We start from the raw sequence: 26,078 nt of genomic DNA on the forward strand, positions 1-26,078 counted from the left end.
CTCTTTGGAGATTTCATCAAAAAATTCCCTCTCTGCACCCAACGCCTCAATTCCACGTCGGATTAGAGTGTGCTCGCCGAGTTAAATTAAATAGCCCCGATCGCGGCAGCAAAGGGCACCACGTATCCCTCCACCAGTGGCCGGGAGAGCGGAGGAGGTGAGAGGAGGAAGAAAGGGAGGGAGGAGGGAGGCACACGCGAAAAAAAGGATAATATATAAACATAAGAGATGAACATTACGGCAGCTGCTCGCTAAAAGAGTCCGAGTAATCGGTAGTCCGTCTCAGAAGAGCGCAGTCCGAGTGGCCTATTCTAGTTCGAGCGACGTCAAATTCCGGCCGGAAAAAATTCGGTGCAGTAACGAAAGTGCAAGCGCGAAAGTGTGAGTCAACGCTGCCTGCACAATTTTCTACGTGACGTCAATCGAACATAACTCGCTTTCAAATGTTCTGAATTCGGGGTGTGAAATGCGAGAAATCGGACTTCCTCATTTTTCGGAGTGAATTTTATGGACTCGCGGTGACGATCATTTCAAGATTAAAAAATTGAGAAAAAGAGAAATTATTATTTACAGAGGTGTTAAAATTTTGAAATACCGATTTGGAATCAATTGAGGATATCCGAAAGATATTGATAAGTGAAATTAAAATAAAATCGATATAAATAGATGAAAAAGTGAAGGCAGAATTGGGAGCTTACCAGCGGAGTGAAATCCAACAAGAATCTATGACGTGTTTTTTTTCAACTTGGAACTGAACCATGATACCCGAATGAGCGATAGAAGTTGTGCGAGTTTCAATTCCTTGTGGACCTTTTAGTAGTTAATATTACCGGTCAGTACTTTCGCTGTGAAATCCGAACACAAACCGTGTCTCAAAATTTATTGTGTTTAGGAAAGTAGACTACTTTGTTTTCTGTTTCGAAATTTGACGACCTAAAAACGGAAGCGGTGAAAAGTGACTGTGTTTTAATCGGCGAAGGAGGTGTCCTACTCGATCTCACCGTGAATTCTGGTCTTACAAGATGAGGGTTCTATTCCATTTACCGAGAGTAAATTATTCTCTGTAAGTATTCATTTCAAAATTTATTTTTTTAATTTTTTCTTAAATATACTCTTGGCGGTATCTTAGATTCATGAGTATTGGAGTTTTTCAACTTATCTGGAAAGGTTAAAAATCGAAACATCTCACTCTGTATGAATAAGGGTCCTCGCTACGTGGTATTTTTCCTTCCTCTCTCTGCATATACTTTTTAAGATGTTTTCAAAAACATTGTTTGAATTTCCGAAATTTTTGGTTAGCTCAAAGTATGAAAGGGCCCTCTTTCCTTCTTTCACCTCAGAATGTGTGACAAATAGAGCTGTCATCAATTTTTCTTAAAGAGGCCCCCCGAACTTGCTTCTAAAGGGCACGTTCACCACCATACCTCCCCTTCTTGAGGAGGTGCAGATTTAGAGGGGTCCCGATCACAAACTGCGCCTACAGGCCCCAAAGTCCTAAATCCGGCCCTGTATAAGAACAAGCTGATGGAATGCCTTGAGGCCATATTGCCTGTTTAAAAAAAGAATAAGAAATATTAAAAGCAAAATATGGAAATTAAATTTGTAATTTTTTCAAGGGAGGTCTTTAAAGTTAAGTTTTCAAAGACGATTTAAACGTCGACGCAAAGTGCAATTCATGAATGCTTCAGAATGTACGTTAATTAAACTATCGATTATGAAATCTTTGACCGGCATCTTCTATGCTATGCTGCAAACTGTGAAGAAAAATACTATTGAAATAAATGCTCTTATTAGTAGAGGTTATAGCCGATGTAGACGTTATTACAACTTTTTCATAGTAGATATTTGTTCTGGCAACAATAAGAAGATCTAGGATGAGGTATCATTCAGAAACGGGGCTTTACACATACACATATCAGTGCTGGGAAATGCATAGTGTGTGAGATAAAGTTTTTCAGTTTCTCATCTTCAAGTAAACGCTCCCTCATGAGGAAAATCAGTGGACGTTTCTAATCAAAGATCTGAGAAAAAAATCATTAACGTATGAAGTAAAACAACAACCATAACAAATACCCTCGTTTCTTCATGCAAAAAAGTTTGCTTGAAGAGATACTGGAAAACTATGTACCTTGGTACCATACCTTGCTTTTTCTTATCGCGGCAGTAGCATATTCGAGGGCATTCTATTTTCACATAGCAGTGCCTGAAGAGAGAAGAGATGAGTAGTTGAGCACTTTGTCCAACCCCTTGGTCTAGTCCTCAGGCACGTCCAAATAAGTCTGATTAGAACTCATAAAATTTTGCGAAAGTTGATGTCCGCCTAGGGTTTATCCCTCCAGTATTTAATTTAACTTTTTTGGGGGAAGGAGGAATTTGATTAGCATACTTTGGAGGATCCATCGAAATGTTGCTCCCTCCAAACAATTTCCTTCTCCTCTTGAAGACGTGACTGCAACGACTTTCCAAGATGGTGCTCAGGATGTTTTGAATAATCACTAAAAAGGCTAAAATTGAACCACCTTTCATAGAAATGATCCAAGCCACATCAGCTATTGCCAAATTTAATTAATTTTTAACAATAGAACGCTTGTGTAGATCCCTTCGAAAATTGTGAGGAATTTTCTTCCTGCTATGCAGAAATTCACTGAAATTTGCACAAACATCCTTGCAACCGTTCACATGTAAATCATTACATTGTCCGACTAAATTTGGGCAATAGCTGATGTGGCTCGGTTCCTTTCTGCTTAACGCGGTCCAATTTTGCAAGTCAAGACTTCAAATTTTGACTGGAGGCTAAGACGTTGCCCCTACATCAAAATGAAAAAGGAGGAAAACCCCACATAAAAACACGTCGAAAACAGCAGGATGAACTTCGGACTTAGTTTGCGGAATCTTGACGGAATCCGCGATCAGCTGTGCGAGATATTCCGACGTCATATTCTGCCGAAGTTTGCGGTTTTTTTTGCTGCTCGTCTTCGGTCGACACTGCTCGGCGTGCATAATCGCGGCAATTTACGAATGTCAGGTTCCGTAACGGCCCTCTCGCCTTGTTTTGCCTATAACGCGGCGTTATCGCGCCCACACCTCCCGTGCATCGTGCATAATTTCTCCCGACCAACATGCACGGATGTGCCTACGCAACGCTAAGAGTCGCAGGAGATGCGCGCCCGCTGTCAGCGCAGCAGCCCAGAGAACTGTTTCGTGGGATTTTTTCGTGACCTTGAAAAAAAACTCGATCGTTTGGAAGAGAATGGATAACACCGCCGTCAAATCAAAAGCGAAAGTTTGCCCGAATTTTCAAAATCTGAACTGATAAAAAAACCTTAATCCGCACAGGGGTAATATTCTTGTTAATAGAATTATTATAATCTAGTTGGATGGAAAAGATAGATTAGGAGTTTTCGACCGGGAATTCCTGAGAGAAAGACCTTTAAAGTTCCTTAGTTCATGTTCATGCTTATATAGGGTGAAAAAAAACACCCAAATCTGTGGACTTTGTTCTTTAAAAACGGTGGCTCAGAATGTTAAATTTATAATTTTTTTTTTTGAAACTACGTGCACCTGTTTGCTTTTGAAATACTCTGATCTCAGAGCACTCCGTTCAGCATCTCAATGGTTCTCCTCTCCTGGATGATCCTGCGTTTTTGGAGAATACATCTTATTAAAGACGAGCCAAAAAAGACAAACACATAAAACAGGCATTAAAGACATTATCTTATTTTGCTGAAATTCTTCTATGGGACACTCGATAAGGTACAAATGAAACACTTCCTCGTGTGTTTTTTCTTCAAAATTTTACGTTGGTGTAGATTCTAATGACTAGATGTTAAGAAAACAACACCTGAAAAGTAAATCTCATAATTAAGTTATGATATAAGTCTTCTTAATCATTAATATGAATGATATGGAAAGAGCCCAAACACAGTCATTTTTTATATGTCATTTGATCAGTGTTAAGTGTACATGTTGATACATCACGAAGGAGTAAATTTCCAAATGTCTGTTTGTGCAAACTACGTTGAATGTAAAATTTCTACGAGTTAAAATACTTACTCACTTTACTTACTTGCTTACTTACTTACTTACTTACTTACTTACTTACTTACTTACTTAGGAAATAACTTGGTACTTTGATTCATTCCATGTCTCTTGGCCCATTATCTCCACCCACGAAGTATTTCGACCTGCGTTGGTTGTGTGACAGTTTAATGCAACTAATCGCGTGTTCCACGGTTGTGCGTATTGCGTGCTCCAAATTGAAGGCACTTTCGCTATCCTCACTTCTTCAAAGATGCACGGGACTCGTCAGTTGTAGCACTTTAATCGATAAGTACCTATACAGGAAGAGTTTAACCAGTTAGTGACACAAGCCAAAATATCTAACGCCAATAATTTAATCGGTCATTCTTTAAATGACTTAAGTGCCACCTATGAAAAAAACATTAGGGACAGTTATTATCGACCCGTTTTAAATCGTAAATTGTACGATAGTTTGATTGCTTAATTCATCGCTTTAATATTTCCGATCCAGGCTCGCACTGGCCATAAGGTCAATCTACCATTGGCAGATACGCCCCCTTGGCGCGCCAAAAACGCGCCCCTCTGACAGATAGCAAAATAAGAAGAGAAAAAAAATTACGACCGAGAATATATGCGGAAAATTTCTTAAATGAACGGAAGAAGAGAGAGTTAGGAGTGAAGAGAGGTGCTTTTACGCATAGTGGTGAACAGAGGTCCAAGAACTACTTTCTGAAGCGTAAACACTTTTCTGTGAAATTGTCACCTTTTTGTTGACACATAGGCGCTTTATCATCCCCTTCCTTCATTCTCTATGTGTAACTCCCGTAGAAGCCATAGCCAGTTCGATTTTTAGACATACGCACACTTTATAGACCTCTTAATTGAGAGACCTTTAAACATATTTCTTCCTTTTCAAAATGACTATTGATTTGGACATATCATAGCATATCCATCGGGCAAACTTAACCTTAATTTATTTCGAAATTCAAAAGTAAGAGACATCTAAAGTGTAAACGCGATACAACTATTCTCGCAAGATGGATGTCTACATTGCATATGAAAAATGTAAGACGCGATGGCGTGAGTCGTGAACTCGCAATGCTCTTCCCCAGATTAAAGCAACATTACAAATAAAGCAAACGGAAACAAACACAATATGGAAATAAAGCGAGGGAAAGGATGCGCGTTAACGACGGCGCAGAGATACAACTATTCGTACTTGATGGATGTCCGTGCTGCGTCTGAAAAATTGAAGGCGCGATGACGCGAAGCGTGAGCTCTCGATGCCCTGCTATATGCTGCCAATGAGGTGTAGCTCAGATTCGGGAGAAAAGTTTAAAAAGAGGCCCGAGCAAATCTCTCCTACCTTCGGCTGTGTTATTCACGTAATGCTTGAAGCACCATTACGAATAAGACAAACGCAAACAAACACAATATGGAAATAAAGCGAGGGAAAGGATGCGCGTTAACGACGGCGCAGAGATACAACTATTCGTATTTGATGGACGTCCGTGCTGCGTCTGAAAAATTGAAGGCGCGATGACGCGAAGCGTGAGTTCTCGATGCCCTGCTATATGCTGCCAATGAGGTGTCGCTTAGATTCGGGAGAAAAGTTAAAAAAGAGGCCCGAATACGTCTTTCTTGTCGTCGGCTGTGTTGATATTCGTTCTTTCTTCTTTTTTCAGGTTCTTGCCTGATTCTTTTTTAGAATGGATTTTTAGACCCACGTCTTAAGCTCGTGTAAACCGCAGCACTGACACAATTCTTATGGAAATAATGGTGCTTGGATGCATCTAGTGGCTTTAATTTTTTTTGTTTTCTTTAATTTCAGAAGTCTGTCGGTCACTTCAATACGTTCAATTTTACAATTTTTACTCTGTACGATTAATAAACTTTGAACATGAAAATAGCGTAAACTTGTGCTGCTTTGCCAAAATTTTCTGAACCCCTCTCCACGAGGGGATGTCCCATCAGGAAATGTCACATTACGCCTCTTTAACGAGCCAAGGGTCTACGCCCTCAGATGCGAGCCAGTTCGATCCTGTTCCGATTTGTGAAATTTAGAACGTGTTGATTAAAAAGTTTTTTACTGTTTTTTCCTATTATAATTTCCAACGCTCGATTCTTTTTTAGAGTGACCGATTCAAATCGGTTATTATCTTGGCCCCACGAAGTATCTCGACCTGAGTTGGTTGTGACAATGTGACACTTTCATGCAACTATTCGTGTTTCACGGATGTGCTTGTTGCATGCTCAAAATTGAAGGCACTTTCGCTTTTCTAACTTCTTCAGAGATGCGCGGGATTCGTCAGTTGTAGCACTCTCGTTAGAAAGTACCTCTATAGTGAGATATTCTTTCCATCTCAATCTTTTTAGTACAAAAAAGGCCGCATTCTGATTGGTCAACGAATTTCAGGCCTTTGTAGATTCTCTGATATGCAACTTTTGAAATAATTTTCTCATAATTGGATAGATAATTGCGCAGAGGATTATATTTTTTTTAGTTTCATTCATGGCCCTTCTGACAACTGAAGTTAATTTCCAACAAGTCTTCTCATACATTCAATTTGGGTATCTCAATTTTACAACTACACATTTTTGATCTTCCGTTCTTTCTCAGTGAGGCTCATTTTGTTATTTATTTCGTTTATTTATTTATATTTTTTCTTGTAACATTCACGACACCGAAGGTAAGTTCTCTTTCAAGCAAAATACAAGCACTTTCGCCATCGGAATGAGTGCTAAAATGAAAATCCAGCCGTCCATTTTTCGTATTGATGCGTGTGATGTGACAACACTCTTTACGCGGGTTACGTGCCAATAATTTCTTTCCGAGTGCAGGGGGTTGCGAAGGTGAAGGTAGTTATCCTTCTCCTTACAGAACATTTCACAGAAGGTTGAAAGTATGCGTGTTGTGATATCTTTTGCATTCGGGGGTAGAAAAATTGTTGCCAGATCTCATTGGAGACGGCAAGTTTCCCTCTAATGGTTTCGAATAAAAATCCTTCCCTCTGCACAATACGAGGCCTGATCTGTAATCGAGAAGGATTCAAAGAAATTAAATCATTATTCAAAGACTATTATGTTTCCACAGACCGTTGAATTTCACTCAATACTCGTTAAAATTATCCATTTCATGATAGACCTTTAAATCTCCCTCATTCGCAATGTAAAACATAATACTAGACATTCTAAGGAAAAGGAGATATTTAAGGAATATCAATGAATGAGACTCAGTGTTTTTCATTACCTCTTAGGTTCAATTTAATCAAAAAAGAATATTTACCGCATTATAACGACAAATAACATCTAAAACCATAGATGTATGTTCTAACCCCGCCCCCTCCCCAAACAAAGCGGTTTTTGATGGGTATGATTGAGAATATAAAAATTGGTCCTAATTGTGGGCGTTGTGAATTTCTTGGTGTTTTTTATCCCTAATTTATCAACCAGAAGTTTACATTGCCTTTGAACGGCCATTGGGAAAAATCAACGAACAGAAACAACCTTGGCACAACCACCAAAGGCACCTCCTTGTGTACCCCATAAGGACGAGGCTTCAGCAGAATTGAAAAGGCTGGATTCAAAACATCCCAAGAACTGTCATAGTCACATAAGTGTACGATTGAAATTGTGCGTGGCAATCCTCGCTGTAGACGAATCTGAATGCCTTTGGTTCATCATTTTTTTTGAGAGTTTTATTCTTGATATGAATACCAAAATTTGTATTCTTTTGTGACTAGACTCCCGTTGAATGAGAAAACCTGCACAACCTCAGCAATGCCTGACGGTGCTTAAGGTGTTTTCAACTTTCTTTATTCAATTCGCATGACTAAAGTCTCAAAGACATACTCGCTTGGGAACTTGGCTTTTTGTGCTGGGTAGACTAAAATATTTGGCAATAGAGCAACAATGCTGAGCTCGCACGTGGTAGCTATTTCATCACCAGACTAATATTTCTGTCTCGAGACGTTTTCGTGTTGAACAGGTTGTCTCATCGTCATTACTTTTTTAATGATATCAGTGGCAAGGCGTGATAATCGAGTATCGATACTACTCCATCTAGAGCTATGGTAAAGAATCGATAATTATGGTGTTCGTTGCCAACGCTCTGATAATCGATGTTTTTTCATAGGTTTGAATGACATAAATATCGATACATCGCAAAACACGCCACGCCACTGAATGATATCCTACCTTAATTGACGGACCTCCTTTGCGATAGCCTATAGACGTGATCGGTCGCAAGAAATAAGCCCTCGGAGTATATTCCAAATAACGCGAAACAAAGAGATTCGCGTGAGAGAAAGATTTATCAATTATTTTTCCTTCCGGATGGATTTTGGACACTGAATTGAATAACTTAAAAGAAATACATAAAAATTTATAGATTGTCATAGCTTGTTCGCTCTTGACTCCCGCCGCGCAACGCATACGGCCGAATTTCGTGATTCTTTCAAATACCGGCGGGTCGTAGCCTTCAGATGAAAAAATTTGAAATTTTGAAAATTTAACGCGGGAGGTGGTCTAACGCGTCTGAAGGCGAAAACAACAACAACAATAAAAAGACAAAGCTGTAGACGAAGGAGGCAAAGGGAAAATTGAGTGATCCTATTACTTGAAATAGGTGGTTCATATAGACTAGGCAAGAATGATGGACTAACTATGGAGTTTCTCGTGGGTTAGTTCGTCTATTACTCATCTCGTTCTGGAGAAGATATGAAGAAACGGTTTGATCTGCTGAAATACACGTGTTAAAGTAGAAAAACCGTCAGATGACGTCACTAGCTGGTGCATTTTCTCATTTTCAAATCTATTTAAAGTCTATCTTCTACATCAGCAAAAGAAAGTACAAACTAAACTGTGAAATCAGCTTTTTAACCACTTTTAGATGAAGCAATACAAAATTTGCGTGCCAATTCTTAATTTGAGTTTCCAGGTTGGCTGCCTTTTTAGACCTTGCACGTCCTAATCTCCAGACCACCGACATCCGTACTCTCCTCATAGGTACTCTGCAACGGACCCATTTCCTATCTTCACTTCGCAGTGTTATTTTATTGATGCAGGGTCTTAAAATACTTTCCCTCATGAGTGGATGAGTCATTAGAGTAAACGCGCGAATTCGCTAAAAAAAAAAAAAAAAAAAAAAAAAGATCGGCGCTTATAAGCGAGCCTTAAGCGCGAGCGTGGTGAAGTGCCGGAAGCAGATGGCCGGGAGTGCGCCGAGTGCAGCGGCATCTGCGCGGTGCACTCGGGATTGCAACTCCCAGCATCAGCGCAGGCGCAGCCTAATCGCCCGTTTACCGCCACGCACCGTATGTCAGCCCGCTAATTCCCTCAAATTAATTCGCAGTCCCATCCCGCCGCGCTAAGTAAGAACGCCGTATAAGCATTCCGACGCTGCCAAGTCTCCTCAGGTAAAATACGAACTTCCCGGGAAAGTTATGAAATTTTTCCTCGATTTCCCAGACAATTTGTTCGTACTTTAATGTAAAATACCTGAAAATTCCAAGGGAAATATACATACTTTTTTTCCCAAAATAAACATTTTACCGGAGGAAATTTGGCAACTTTTGAATGCTCATACGGTGTTTTTACTTAGCACGGCAGGGTTCGTCGTGGCCGGGGTGCTTAAACGTTCGCGGTTACGCGGGCAACCCAAATTACCTAATAACCGCCCGCGATGTCCCACCAGTGGCGTTGCGTGCTTTGCGATATATCGATTGTTATGCCGTTTAAACTTATGGGAAGGGATCGATAGACAAGGTGTTCGCTACGAACACCTTAATAATCGATTCTTTACCATAGACTTAAATGCGGGAATATCGATAATCGATCATTCACGCCATGCCACTGATCACCACCCTTCCTTGGGCTCACACATGATTTTGGGAGCAACAAAAAGGCGGACATGAAGCCGTAGCCACTGACCTTTCAAGACGCCTTATAGACGAAGAGAGTGGAGATTCAGATTAATCCCGTCTTTGCGTAAAAATCTTGGGGTGAAATCCGGAAAGCATTTCACTCTGCTGGCTGATTTTAAACATACTTACCAGACGAAGAAACAGTTGAGGGATACTTTTGATGGAAGCGAATGGTTGCAATCGACAGAGTGTCCCTGGTAAAAATTGGCAGTAGAATCTGTGTTCCAAAATACCATAGACCTACAGCCGGCTGTAAGATTTCCAATAGCCTCTATAGCCGGCTACACAATTTCTTATAGCCTTTTATAGCCGATGGCGATGAAGCAGCAGCCAGGCGATGAAGTGTATGCTAAACGTTACTAATTACGGATTCTAGGACCTAGTGAGTTTTTGGACTACTGCTCTCTCTCTCTGGGCCGTAGTATCTTGATTTATTTTGCGAGGAAAGCTCCGTACTTTTGATGGATGCCTGCCATTTCTAATATATTAGAGCGCCTTCAGTTTCGTATGATACTGTGCAATACCTCTGGTGTGAAATAGTTGCTTCAAGCGCCGTGGCACGCTGCGGCGCGGCAGGCGGGCAGCTAGCGCGAAACGCGCTTTGGCGCCTACAAACCTAACAGGGATACTTCACGCGTTGCGCAATGCGTGAAAAATCCCTGTCAGGTTTGTAGGCGCCAGTGCGTCACCGCTCCGCTTCGCTTTGTGTTAGGCTGTAATATTTAATCTGGCGGAGTCAGCGTTATTCAACTCATGATTTTGAAATGTTTGCACATCCTGTAAGGATTGTTCTCATTTTAATCGATGAAAAAAAAATATGTATTAAAGGAAAATATAATGTGTGTTTTGTAAATATTAAGGTGGTTCCGTAACAAACTTAATGATTTCCAAAGCACACGAATTTCTACACAATTCTTTATAGCCTTTTATAATCGATGGAGAAAAACCAACAGCCAGGCAATAAGAACTATAGTCCGGCTGCATAATATTTTATCGCTTCGAATAGCCCGGCCGTATGATTTTCTCCGCATTCTACAGCCAGCTATATGATTTTCTGTAGCCTTCTTTAGCCGGCTATAAGAATTCCTATGGTATTTTGAAACGCAGCTCTTATCGCCAATTTTTACCAGGGGTGTAAGGCATAAACTAAATAATGGCAACACCGTGGCTGGTCCGTCATGGTCCGTCTTAGTCTACAGAAACCATACGCTTCAACCAATCGGATCGCTCCATTTGCCAATTGTCTTCTTCATTCATCGCTTTGTAGATCGATTTCAAAAGTCAGTCCGCTGGAACCTATTTTCCTCCCAAACAGGTTTTTCTTTCTTTAGAAATATCATGCATGTAGAGTGTTAGCAGGTTAGCTTAACCTGATGATTCTTAAGATTTTTAGTGTTTTCACAATTCATAATGATTTCGTTTGACTTGTTTAGGATTATTTTCATTAAATCAGATTCTTTGAAATAGGGAGTATGGGAAGTTATTTCCACCGTTTTTTTCCTTCATTCTAGGGCACTAGATTGAGAGATCATGGGGTGTTTTATTTATTTATCCCTTTCATATAATTTAGAGCTCATTCTTAATGAATCGTCAAATACTCACATTATACAGCTTTCCAATAACAAGACGGTGTATTGGGAAAAAATTCAAATTTCTTCGAGAATTTTCGAAAAATTAAGGATTTGAATAAGAGTCAGTCTTAAACACGCACCACTACGAATCAGGACCGCCATAATTGAAAAATGTGTTTAAGTGCTGGAGGAAAGGCCCTTTTTATGTATGTTAGATTATTAACTAGACATGATTGCTTCACGAATGGAGATATTAAAAAAAATATGTATAATGCATTAAAGTTCTTCAGTAGACGGGAGATCTTTTTTTCTGTTTTTTAAAAATAAAAAGTCTGTAAGAGATCTTTGACGAATGCTGATGTGTTCAAAAAATCAAGTTCAAGTGAGAACGCGGGGAGAGGCCGACTCGAATTTGGGACAAAATAAGCCGGATGACACGTGGCTGAACCGACACTATCGAGGACTCTATTGGATGGCAATCGAACTTCGATTATTAATCGACATATTTCGATTTACACTTACTTAGTACCGTCGTCACTTGACACTGCCGCCGAATCTTGACTACCTGAGTTATGTAGGCTCAACCGGACTATTTTCTTTTTAAACTGGATGATCAGTAGTTGATTGAGTAGTAATTGACCATTGACGGTTACAGTCGAAAATAGCATATCTCCATCACCACGTCTTAAAAAAGTTCAATTATTGTGTATTGTTTGAAAAATGACACCGGTCAAAAAATCTCTTCGGAATTGTTTATTTTTGAGTGTTTTAGAATGAATAATGATAAAAGACTTCACAAGGATATATTATATATTAATATATAATATTAAACTCACCGAGAAAAATGAAGTTGATGTAACATTCTGGATATACAAATGTGTGCGAGAACTTATGAAATGCTAAATTACCCGCCGCAGCAGTTAGTTTTACATTTTGGCATTGCTGAAGTACCTGCTTCCTGCTAGGTATAGCGGGTAATTCAGCAGTTTATAAGTTCTCTCGCACACTTTCTTTACATCCGGGAAGTTAAATCAACTTCACTTTTTTTTCGGTGCCACTTTCCACATGTTTTAGAGTGGGTGAAGAAAATTTGCCAAAAAAAAAGAAAGGAAAAGAGAAAGGCAGGAATCAGAACAGAGGCGGGTCCAGCAATTTGGCAACAACGGATTTCCTTCATTTAAACCTATGCTAAATAATCCATTCTCGTCGGAGCACCTGGCCCCTCCAAGAATCGATACTTTTCCGTAGGTTTAAATGGAGGAAATCCGGTGTTGCCAAATTGCTGGATCCGCCAATGAATGAGAAAAAAACCCATTAAAAGTATCTTAAAAAGAAACTAGGAACATACATTTTGAGGTAACGCAGTGATGCGCGTTTCCGTCAATGTATCGAATTCGCTCCGAGCGATGAACATAACCTCTCTCGGCGCCTCCAACGGAAATAAGTCGATACCTATCGCACGTCACGTCAGTCGGTCGAGCCCACGATGAGACAACCGACCGGACGGATTGCCGATTGTTACCAAGTGAAATTCGCCCGTCCTTTTTTCGCGTGGCCCGCGGGGGGAAGGGGGAGGGGGGGCGGCGGCAGCGGAGTGTGTGCCCCATATTTCGCGTACAGCTGTTTTCTACCCACTCAAGTTCACCTTTTGCAAGTGATTCACGTTACATCCTCGCCCTCGGATCATTACCGCCGCGCTATGTAAGAACGACGTATGAGCCTCCAGGCGTTGTCAAGTTTCATCCGAAAACACGTTAATTTTGAGGGAAGCTTTTGAATGTTTCTCACCCGATTTTCCAGAGAATCCCGTTCGCAATTTACTTTAAAGGCTGTGAAAATGTCGAGAAAACATATTCGTAACTTTTCTCAAAAATAAATATTTTGGCGGAATACTTGTCGCAACTTTTGAATGCTCTTGCGGCTTTTTTCCTCAGAGCGGTAGATTAGGAGGACCCGGGCATTGTCTCGGCGACCAACTCGGCTCCGATGAATATTGCATGAACGCAACGAAACGAACGCACGGCTGAAAATCGTCCCCGGCTTACGTTCCGTCGCGCTAGGCGAGAACCGCGCAACGCCTCGGGGAAATACAGTACGGATACGCGGTTTTTTCTAAGCATAAGCAGCGTTGCGTTCGCACTGTCGTGGCGCTGGAGCATCACCTCTTTCCCTCTCTCGCCCTTCTTCTGCCGTCTTTCGTCCTCGTCTTGCCTTTTCGACCTTTCTCCCGGCGTTGCCGACTCGGTCGGCACTTTCCCCTGATTTTTGAAATGAGTTTCGAAACACAAATTTTACAGTTTCCTGTAATCCGCCTTGAAAATGGGGAATTTTTCGTGTAGGGGGTGGGGTGTGGGAGGTATGACAGGGGCATCGAAAGGGACGCCATTCAGAACGGTCCTGAAAATGATGGAAGGGCACCCGGGTATCCTAGAAAGGAAAGCATCTGATAACTGAATCTGAATCTGAAGATGACACAATTAATATTGCACCTAAAAGATTGACCCGTCAATTTACCTTCAATTACTCAATTTACCTTACTCAAAAATGGTCACGAAAATTACTACCAAACTTTTGCTGAATTTTGCCTGCAACTTGTAAGCAAAAAAGAGAATTTCAAATCCATAATTTCACGACTGTTTCCGAGTTTCGGGTGTTAATATAGACATACGTTTGCTCTTTTATGGAAAACGACGAATCTGATTACATTTTGCATTAAAAGTAGATGAATGCAAAATTTTTCGTGTAAGGGATGGGGTGTGGAAGGTATGACAGTGACATCGAAAGGGTCGCCATTCAGGATGGTCCTGGAAATGACGGAAGGGCACCCGGGTATCCTAGAAAAGAATGCATCGGTTTCCAACATTTCGACTATCCTTAGTTGGTGATTTTTGCAGAATGGCAACACCGTTTGCCTTCCAAATCAATGCGTTATAAATATCGATCTAAGTAAGACAGCCTGCCTCACTTAGAATCGATTATTTTGCATACATTTAAATTGAGGAAAAACTGTGTTGCCATCTTGCAAAAATCATCACTGGAGGATAACTGAGTTATTAGAAACTGATGCTTAAACCTCCGTGTGTAGGGTGCCCCTCCATCATTTCTTGCACTATCCTGAATGGCATCCCCTTCGATGCCCCTGGCATGCCACTTGCCTTCGATTTGTTATTTTGGCATTTTGCAACACACTGGCATTTTGATTTGCTAGATGGTGAAAGTATTGAGAATCTTTGATATGACATCCTTGTTTCTCATTATAATCTCTGAATTTGATTTACTCATACCTTAGACGTATAAATTTAGTGAAAAACCAAATACTGGTGCTAAAATTACAAAAATTTTATCTCTGAACAATATTTAAATAGATTTTTTGCTTCTGCTGTCTCCCAGAGGATTTAAATAGAAAGAGTGTGTGTAATTTAAAATATGCACTGTTATGTCTCTCCATACAGGTTTGTGATAACCTCTGATATTTTTGATAAACCACAGTTCTCATCCCACAAAAAGCTCAAAGGAATCCGCAGTAAGCATAAATATTGCATCGCAAAGAAAGATATACGGCGGTGTTTACAAGGCATGAGGTCAGTGGTGCGTTATGCTGCTTATGTCCAGACTCTAATAATGCATTTTCAGTATATTAGTGTCATCGCAATGATAGCTCATACTTGTTGAACCATTTCAAGGTTTCAATGACTGATTCAATTCATGGAAATTACATGTTTCTATCCCTAGCTTGTACCCCTGAAAGTCGCAAGCACGTAGGGTTGGGGTATCTGAAAATCCAAACATCCAGTCTTGTGTAGTCTGTAGCTAATTTGCTAGAACGTTTAGAAAGACAAAGAGATACCTCCTAAGTAAGGAAAGTAGGAATTTTTGATGAGGCTAATTGATCCCTAACTAATCAGTGAAAATTAGAAACAAATTAGGTACTCTTCCCTTGAGAGGGGTCAGCGATGGAGACCTCGGAGATGGGAAATCGGATGCGTTCTAAAGCGTAAGTGTGTATACAATAAATCTATTTGTGTAAAATTTCTACGAACGGAATATATTTTTAAAAACTACAAAATTTTGAAATATTTTTTTTTTTTTTAAAAAAAAAAACAAATGTAGCTAAAACCGCAATCTCACCTTTCGTGAAATAATGTTGCTCCTTTCCAAAGTATCTCAAAATCATTTTTGTAAAAAAAAAAGAAATATAAAAAACATTTTTAGTTGAAAAACTTTGGTTCCGAGAATGAGGTACTGAAAATTCTGTTCTGCCATGCTTACGGTAAAATATTGTTGGATTACTATGGTATTTTACCCCAGTTTCTTGGCAATAAAGTAAACTAAATCGCTCGCAGTTTATTCTTCGAGAGGAGACAGAGAATTTTACGTCAAAATCCTAGGATCAGATTTTTCAAGTGACAATTTTTCTCGCTGCACTCAGGGTACTTTTCGTACATGAACGGTCACATATTAAAGAAATCGTCGTTTTTTTGACGAAAGAACGGAATTCTATTCCAAGGTCGCGACATTCACCTCAATGATGAACTTTTTCAAATTAAAAATTGTCAAGACATTTTTTCCCACACTTTTGCTGAAATTTGCCTACACCTGTAGGCAAAAGAGGGAATTTTACAATGGTAATTTCCTAACTGTTTCGGAATATAATTACGATTTGCGGGTGTAAATTTTACAACTTAGATAAGGATTTACGTTTGCTTTTTTATAGAAAACGACGAAATTGATTACATTTGGCAATAAAAAATTACTTTCTCTAGCTCATCGATAAAAGCACCTATCTGAACGGAGAAACTACACCGAACAAAAAGTGAAGTTGACTTGACATTTTGGATGTAAAAAAAAATAAGCGAGAGCTTATAAAATGCTGTTTTACCCGCCACAGCAGTTATTTTACATCTTAGCGTGGCTCAGGTAACTTCTGTAGTGGGTTATTCAGAATTTTTTAAGTTCTCGCACTCTTTTTGTATATTCAGAATGATAAATAAACTTCACTTTTTTTCGGTGCAAAATTATCCTTATCCTTAAAAATGATAGCTCCTTATCGCAAAATGCAGTCCAAACGGTGCATGATCGATGTTTAATTATTAGGTCTTGGCGTAACAGAATCGATGGATCAAAGGAGCATCGAGAATCGATCGAGGAAGGTACCACCTTCCGACCGAAGCACCGTACGCCGACTTGTCGCTGTGCCGGCCGGTGCGGTGCGATCGGCGGGAAAGATCAGACGCGGCGCCGGCAGCGGCTGCGATATATCGCTCCCGATTCGATTATCCTCGGAGGGTCAAAGGCGCGCCGGGGAACGATCCATCGCTTCGATTTGGAGCCATCGGACAACCCGAGGGGAAGCGGGAATATCTTTTGGTAGTGCATGCGATACTTATTAGTAGTCTCTCCCTCCAGTACTTTCCCAGTACTCGGGACCGGCTACCGAGAAGTATCCACTACCCAGTTGCACTTTGTTCTCCTCGAAACTTGCACGCACCTACACGCGAACGCGCGCCCCAAATTCTCCCAGCATAATCCCCCTTCCCCCGTTTTTTTTTCTTTTTTCGAATTTATCGAAACCCACTCGTTCCTCACTCCGACCCACCGAGTTCAAAAGCAATCTGCGGTTCCATCTGTGATACCCCGGCGACAGTCCGGTCCCTCATTTTCCGCGGTGTAAAATCGCCGCCCTGCGAATTTCGGGAAATTTGTGATTTTTTTTTTTCCTCCGAGAAAATTCCGTTGTTTTAGTCTCCTTGTTATGCATTTATATCTTTTAAAATTTACTTGTTTCCGATCTTAATCACGAACAATCCTCTCTCATAGCGGAATTTTTTTCGATGCTCTTTCGATGTCCGTTTGGTTAAGACTGTTTCGTTAGCGTTAAGCCAAGTTGTTTGACTCTCGCTCAGTGGTTAATAATAAAAAAAAAGGTGTGCGCCAATTTTCACCGTCGTAAAACTTTCGGTACTTAGGTGAACGTCCGGTCTTGTGTTCCCTTTGTCCATCTCACTCGGAGCGTATCTAGTTGTTTCGATTTCTTAAAAAATTGTGATTTCTTCCCTTCGAAATATGTATATTTTTCGTGAATATTTCTGGTTTCTCCACTGGAAGTTCTCAAATGAGTTCCTCAAGTGAGTCGCAGTTTAGCCGGCTTTCAAGGTGATTCATCTCTCTTTTACACTCATGCATTCTTCCCTCATGTTTGGTTCAAGACAAAATTGTATGCTTTTATATTTATTTATAAAATCTGCTCCCGGTGCCAATAAAAAAAGTGTGAGCAAACAAGCTATACACTTAAATACAAGACACTTGCTCTCCTCTCTCAGGGAGTCATTATTGAAATTTGAAAATTCTGGTACCGAGTGTAACATTTTTTCCTGATAAGTTTAAAAAAAAAACCAAATATATTGGTGAGATATTTATGTCCATTTTGAGGTCTAATAGTGATTTTGGGGTATAGCGTCAGATACGCCATGTCTGAAATTTCAAAATCTTCTAGATCTCCCGTAACTGCATTATGTATTTATACTCTCATAGGAAATACAACTAAAAAACTTAGTATTTTGGAAACAAATTTTTCATGCAGCATTATTGATGTTGTATACCGTGAAACTTCTTTGCGTACATGATGATAGCGAATCTATCAAACAACAAATCTCGGTTTCCGACGTTGTCAAATTCTCTTCTTTTGAAAAAGCCATTGATTTTTCAAGAAAAAGAAGAAACAAAATCGTATCATTCCTCATTGTTTTCCCAAGAATATTCTTTGTAAATTCTCTGATACGCACTTACGTCAAAAAATATGATTTTTTTTAAAAAAAAAAATAAAAGAAAATACGAACGGAAATTGTCAAACGCCGCAATCAAGATCCGTGGGTTGGATGTCCTTTCAATGATAGTAGTAGTAGTGTTAGCTCTAGGCCATACCTCAAGAGGGCAGAATGTGACACAAGAAAAAACGACCTAATGTAGAAGCCCTTAAAATGGATTTTTTGGTGCTTTTCACTAAGATTTTGCACATAGAAGTGTTTTACAGACATTTTTGCTCAAGCAAAATCCTGAAATGTCTAAGGCAAGTTAGATTTACAACGGTTTAAAGTTGTGTAAGAAAGTCTCTTGAGATGAAGCTTTATAAAGTTTTCATTCGCCATTTTCGGAGCACAAACTTGTGCGATTGAAATGCACTGCAACACTTTTTATTGATGAAAAATTGAAAAAAAAAATGCCTTCAATTTTCATTTTTGAAATTGTCAAATCAGGCAACTCAAATCCTAAATTTTTTACCGCTATTTTATATTAATAGACCTGTCGATAAATTTTCCTCCAGGAACCTCCGAGGGACTTTTTCTCGTTTGCACGCACAGAACTACCCCCTCAACTCACAGTTATGCACCATTTTTTCGTTGAAAAACAAACCAATGTACTTTCCGAATATTTCCGTGATTATTTCCCTCAGTTTGAAGAAATATTAAAAAAACCTTCAAAAATATAGCTGCTCTTTCCCTCCGCTAAAAAGCAAAATGAAAGCGGACATTTCGAAACATCGCAACCGAGATACGCGGCTTTGAACTTTCGTCATTGGTTAAGGTAAACATGTACAACACACATTCTAAGCCGGAAGTGTTTTCGCATGAGCGTGATTCAGTGGTGAGATTCTTGCCGGGTCCAGCTTTTGTATCGTGGAAATTTTAACTTTTAATGAAATATCCTGAACTATGCAGGCTATGGTGTTAACACCAATGGCTATGTGTGTTTAATTTAATGCCAATAACGGCTCCTCTTATGCATGTCATCCACGTATTTTCAGATGGGAGAATTCAAATAAAAAAGGTGTATGAAGATAAATTAATTCACATAGTTCCCCGCATTAAGTAATTTTCAACCCGCAGTTAATAAGCTTCTAGGTACTTTGAAGACATTGGCGCTACTTAAATTCAACTTGCATTCATTTTTACGAAGCTTACAGTTTGCAATAAGATCAACTCATTTTAATAGTGGCTTCAAAAGGAACAGAAAACGAACCAAGTTCATTATTAGGAGCCAGGTACACCGATTATACGTCTAAAAGATCCCCTTTGGTCAGGAGATAATATTAAAAAATCATTTTTTATTTCGATGAATTAACAATAATGGTTCCCTCCCGCTAAACTGGTCAACATGATCGAACTGATTCCAAATATCAAGTTTTCTAAATTATTTATCAACGATGAAATCGCAAAATGCACGTATCTCGGTTTGCGACGCTGCTGGTTTCCTGTCATGATTTACTTCTGAAACGGAAAAATATTCGACGTCATTTATTGGGAACCTCCGTAATTTTTCTTCGTCGTGTGAAGAATATTCCGAGAAAGTTCAGAGCAAAAGTGATGATGCTTTGCTCTCTTTTCAAAAAATAAATTAGGAGCGGGGATTTTGAGAAACTGGCAAAAAGATACACGTTTTCGTTTTTGCATTCTTACCGTCGTTATGTTGTTTAAACTTGATCGCAATGTTTTTCGTAATGTTTTTTCAAGTTGTAAGAGAAATCCAATAGCATAATACATACTGAGCGTCGTTTAGAAACCCGTGCAAGCATTCCGCCATTAAATATAGAGCAAATTAACCTGAGCTGTTAAAGGATTTGTCTACCTTCATGCTTTACACCTGTTTTCATTGGTGAGATCATAATACTTCGATTAATCAGATACCTATCTGGAAATAACTGGCTCGTGAAATCGGAAGGCGCCAACTTCCGAATAGCCATCTAATTTGAAACATCAAACCTCATTTCTCATTGCCATGCCCTCTTAAAATTCTCGATCTCAGATTGACTGGATTTAAATATCGATTAATTTAGCCGCCTGACACTTTTTCTCCTATGCCGGTTGCAAATGCGATAATTTTTCTTCGTTCTCATGTCTTTCGATGCGTGAAGCTTGTTATGTGCTGAACAAGACCTTCGGGAGTCAAATCAGACTTAATTCAATTTTCAGTGAAATTTTCTTAGACCTTTTCCCCTTTTTGAAAATTAAAAATGTTGCCGGTCGAAATGTCGATGGAACTCTAAAAGTTGACATCTTATAATTGGACGTATTTCTGCCAAACGGAACTATGTGCATTAAGACATGAGCCCTGAGACCCATATGAATATGTGCGTAACAGGGCTCACGTCATAATGCACATAGTTCTGTTTGATAGAAATACGGCAATTAATCTGCGCTTTGAAGAGTTTTGTTTATTTCACCGTCTTTCAACTCTTCGAACCATGTTTTGGGTCTCGCGTGCTTGTGGCCAAATTGTAGGAAAATAATATACAAAATCTATCCAAAAAACGTGAAAATTAATGGGAGCTCCTGGTTACCATACCGTTTTTTGGTTACTTGTTCCTGTTTTGGACATTTTTCCGACTTTTGCTCACCGAACTTAGTAAAACCATCAGGAATCTCTGGTAATCGGTAACTGCCATTAAACTTGGTAACTTTGAGATAGGTAATTTTACTATAAAAATTGGTAACTTCACTATTTGGTAGATTGAATAGTGAGCGGGACAAACTATATCCATTCGTATTTTATGCTTTGTCTGTGAAAAGGCCATGACTTCAAATTCTTGGATTTACACTCAGATGATCAGTTTCAATTTTGAAAGATAAAGCCTCCTAACAATTCAAGAACAGTTTCCTCTGAAAACTGTAAGTCACGTTGTGCGAATAGCTCCTATCTTTACACGGATACCATTTTAAGGGCGAGAGAACAACCACGCCTGGAATAGGCGTTGATGTTTTGTAAAAGCAAGAAGCTTGGTGGTTAATTTCTGAGGATACAACTATATTAACGCCTAGGATCTCGTTTTGCCTATGCTGGGAATTGAAGGCGGACCAAGGTGCGCTTCGCATCGTAGTTGCTCTCACTTCGACGATCAGACCAAAACAGCCTTTAAGGGGTCATTAGTTCAGGCAGCGGTCCTTTCTGCGTCATTAGGAAGTGTTCACGGTAGATTGGCTGATTAAGACTGAAGTTTGAGATCCATAAGGCAACTTTAATGACTTTATGGTGAGATTATCTCATCAGCTACTCTTAAAAAATGATTGGCTGTGGCAGAAAGGAAAACGTATTTGCATAAACTTAGGAGTGAGGAAGAATAGTCTGCGGTTCAAGGAAGCGCGCTATTAACGACCATTAATAGTGAGGGCCAAAACATTAAGAATTTGGATGTTAATATCATTGTGTAAGAGAATGTTTGATGAATATTTTGGCACAGAAAACGCTTAAAACGTCAGTATTTTCTTAGGTAAATCGTGAGCGTTTTAATTTCTTATTCTGTAAACGTCCACAGGAATACTCAAAATCCCCCTCCCACCTGCTGAGTCTATGTAATATCTAGTATTATGAACAAAAAAATAATAAATTAAAGCTCCCGACTTGAAGGACTTTACCAAAAGTTTCAAAGTCGACGAAAATAAGAAACATAATTGAGATGCATCAGAGAAGAGATGGAAGTTCAGTAATCTTGTGAAGAACAGAAAAAAGCTCCATTTCTTTTAAGTTTTACTCATATTCTAATTAAAAGATCCTTCACTCTTTCGACATAGAAATATCTAGTTGAATATTTTAAAATGATAGTATCTTGGAAAATTGTAAAGTTGATGGGAATACAGTTTCATTCGTGTTGAGATTCATGTAGACATTGCAAACGAATCCTACATTATTCATTTAAATTTGGATCAGTTCAGAATTGGATCGGGATAAGTTTGATAAACTTTCTCCTTAATTTTCAAATTAATGACCAAAATATGTAACAAAAATCGCACCTGCGCACTCGAGGGGGCCTATATAGCCTGGTGAAACACGAGACTGTTGGTAAAATTGAGTGCCGAAGTTATCCGTTTAAAACGGCATATGTAAGTTACTGCTGGAGTGGTCTAATGTTTCAAAAAGTAAGCAACATAAATTCCGAGGGATGCTGAGATGCTGAGTCATATGAGTGTGTCTAGACTGAAGGTTCTTAACCTGAGGTTCATGGACCCGCAAACCTAAAAGTTATGACTCAATTATACTTAGCACATGGAAGTTTGAATCATCTGTCACTCAAAGGAGAGCCAGACTTTTACTCCAAGACCAGAATAGATGAAGCACTTGAGTGATTACGAAGTAATTTTAAATTAAGAGAGATAAAAAAAGAAGAAAAAAACCCAGCAATTTTGACTGACCGTCGGACAGAAGACTTCAGTATTCGGATCGAAGTTTTTAGGAGAGCGATTTTGTTGAAGCTGAGACGAAATGACGGCATTTGAGTAAAGGATATTTTTCAAAAGCTTTTCATTTTTGAGCCAACGACGAGTAGGTTTTGATTCGCAAAGGTAATGTTAAACTTATAAAAAATTTCGGGATAAGTAACACCACGGATGATAATCGTTCAGTAGTTTGAAACATTGTAAATCGGCGTCAATTTTTGATGCAATTTTCAATGAAGGAACAACGAGGAAGACAGAGCGAGGGGAGGGGACTCAAATGTTCATCAACCGTTGTGATGACGCTTTTGTATGGTAGCTTCAGAGGTAATAAAAAGTAGTGACTGTTAAAATTTGATGTGCGAAGGAGGAAAAATAGATAACAACTTCCAAATACCACATATTGTTCGCTGTTTTGTTACATAATTCTGCCCGCATTGTCATTAACAGCGCACAAAACCCCTTCTAATTTTTAGGTAGTCAAAATTATTGCTAGCAGGTTTAAAAAACGTGTTAGTTGAAAATAAATTTCCCCTTGATTTCAAGGTGTCTAAAAAGGCTGTATGTTCCTACATGAACTTACTACATATTTTGTTTCCTCTTCTTTTTCTTTTTTTAAAAGAAAAACAAAGAAAGAGGACTGCTAAGGAGCAAGTCAGCTCTAACTATAGGCCCTAAAACAAAACAAAGGTCAGTGTGAATAACGCACTGACTTATGTTTTGAGATGTGTTTCAGAATTATGCTCATCTCAGCAAAAGAGCCAAACATAATTAGCTCCAGGACCAGTCTCCACGAACACTAAACTGACACTCAAGACTAACTTTGATGTTATTTAAATCCGGCCTCAATTTTTGTTAGCATATACGAATCTGTTATGTTTGCGCTTACTAAAGTGTCAGATCCATTCAAAAAGCAAATGCCACGACAATTAAAAGACTCCTACCCAAAGACAGCAAAGTCCTTACCCAGGCACTTTGAATAAGCAAAGTTGTATCCCGACATTTTTAGGTTTTTCAACTCAAATTGCCAAAATCGATCGTGGAGATTCAGAGTTACCAGAATCGCGATACCAAAAAATTCAGAATTGGCTCATCCCTGCCCGAATCCTAGAAGTTAAAGGAAATGCCCTCTCAATAAAATGTTAGGTCACTCAATTGACGTAGAGGCTCGAAAAAAAAATGTATACCCACACTGCCGCGCTAAGGAAAAACGCCGTATGAACATTCGAGAGTTGCCAAATTTCCTCCGATAAAATGTTTATCTTTGAGGAGAGCTCTGCATATTTTTCCTTGAAGTTCTCAGGAATTTTAGGTGAAATTGGGAGCAAAATTATCTGAAAGATTGGAGAAAAAATACTGACAAATTTTCCCAGAAATTTGCGATTAACCGAAGAAAATTTGGCAACCCTAGAACGTTCATACGGCGTTTTTCCTCAGCACAGGAGCACAGGTAATCGACCTAAAAAAAAAGCCGAATCTGACAGTTTCGGAGCCCTCCCCCCCCCCCCCCCCCCGCGGCCTCGTTGATGGGGTACACGGGTGTTTTACACTTTAGAATTTGACATTTTTAGGACTTAATTTGATAGGACTTATCTAGTACCCCATTAGCAAGGCTTCGAGGTCGTCATATTTGTATCCCTTCGGGTCGATCACTTATGAGGATACCTTGTTCCCCGAGCCTCTGCGTGGGGGCTCTGACCCTCAACTCTAGGGGTCAACATTTAGAACAGAAATGAGCCGATTTTGGATTTTTAGGTACCGAATAAAGTTAATATTTTCTGATTTCGATAAAATTATTTCCAAATTGAGACGAGAACTCCGATTTTTAAAGTTAGGACCTCCTTTAAGCCTGCCTAGGGTACCTAGAGGGGAACTTCGGATTTCCTGGAATCAATGCCCTAATTGTTCCCATAGTTCTCGATCAATCGATAATAATCGATAAAATAATTGAGAAAATAATCGCCCTCCTAAAATAATCGAGAAAATAGCTTGTCATGGAAGGTCTTGGCCACCGTGTACATATTGAACACTCAGGCTCTCCACTGGTTGGACTAATTAGTTTGCGTTATTGAAAGTGTGCCTTGTGAATCTAAACTTTCGGATCGAAGGCCATGAGCTAAAAGTTCGAGGTGACAAATTGATTTTTCTGATTTATATTAAACATTAAATGATTTCGTACGATTTGGATTATGCTTCTTCATTTTTCGTTTGGTCTCAATAATTGCTGAGTGTAAGAGTAAAACCTGCGTACAGTCAAAATATTCTAATCGAGCCTCTTTTACTTCTGTGCTTTGATGACTGACGCCTGTAAAATCCAATCGATTCTAAAATAGTTGAGGCTGACTTACAGGAATAAAGCCTAATAGAAAACCACGTACCTGCATTAAGTTTGAACTAAATTTAAGTGGTTTTCAATTAGAAAGGCAGATATGAAAGAGGGCCAGAGGCACGAATCTACGGATGGGGCCCCGCGAATTTACACTGTTAAACCGAGTTTGGAGGAGGTGCTAAAGGTAATGGAACTTCCTGCATTTACAGCTGCAACAAGCTACGATCAGTTGGCCGGATTTCGGCAAAAACGTTCTATCCGCTCCACAAAACTGTAGATGATGTGCTGTTTTCGATGGACGCTGTCCAATTAATATTTACTTGTTGACGCGCGTGGAACGTGTTATCCACGCATTAACGTGTTGTCCTTTCGCTTCGTCGCTGAACGTGCAATAATTGCATCTTGCTTCTCGCGCTGCAGGCGATGTTGCCATGTTAGCTTGTTCAGTAATTTTTAATTCTTTCATTTTTGAAGGATAGAAAGTGCAGACTGCTGCTCACAGGAATTTCCCCCGACTTTTTCGGTAGATGTTAACCCACGATAAACAAGTTCAAAGTTGCGCATTGTAAGTTCCCATTTGAAAACACAATGTTGAGAAAGACAAGATGGCGTCTGAAAATATCTGTTCCGCCATGGATACACTTTCTACAGTGCTTTATGGCCCAATTACATTAAAAACACAAACACACGACACGACACCAAATGCAGCATATGCGTAAAATGCGTAGAACGCACCAAAAACATCAATCAAACCAAACACAACGAAGAAATCAAGATTCCCAAGTTGCATATTCAACTGAAAATTCGCGATATTCTGAAATCCAGTCGCGATTATTTTACGATTCTTTGGCGATGAAATCGCTAGAATCATCAACATTTGAGCGATTACCTTCAATCTTGTCGCAATGTTATCTCTGGAAAATCGCGTTGGGTAAAAATCGAAATTTTATCTCAACTTATCACGATTTTATTTTCGATAATATTGCAGTAAATCGACGTCGAAAAAATTGCGATACATTCTTCCATCGAATCG

At 39.4% G+C, this 26,078-nt stretch overlaps 1 protein-coding gene across 2 annotated transcripts in view; it reads left to right on the plus strand.

Annotated features, from left to right (window-relative positions):
• The first annotated feature begins 246 nt into the window (after positions 1 to 246).
• Positions 247 to 26,078, plus strand: part of LOC109042985 (growth/differentiation factor 8) — a 62,973-nt gene continuing 37,141 nt past the window's right edge. Inside the window, exon 1 of one of the 2 annotated variants that reach the window (XM_019059990.2) lies at positions 247 to 1,063. The gene's annotated coding sequence lies outside the window, so the exon portion shown is untranslated. Of the gene's footprint in view, positions 1,064 to 16,919; positions 17,669 to 26,078 lie in introns of those variants that run through there. The other variant, XM_019059991.2, reaches the window with a different exon arrangement.

Source organism: Bemisia tabaci, chromosome 6 (genome assembly GCF_918797505.1).
Source record: "Bemisia tabaci chromosome 6, PGI_BMITA_v3".
NCBI lineage: Eukaryota > Metazoa > Arthropoda > Insecta > Hemiptera > Aleyrodidae > Bemisia > Bemisia tabaci.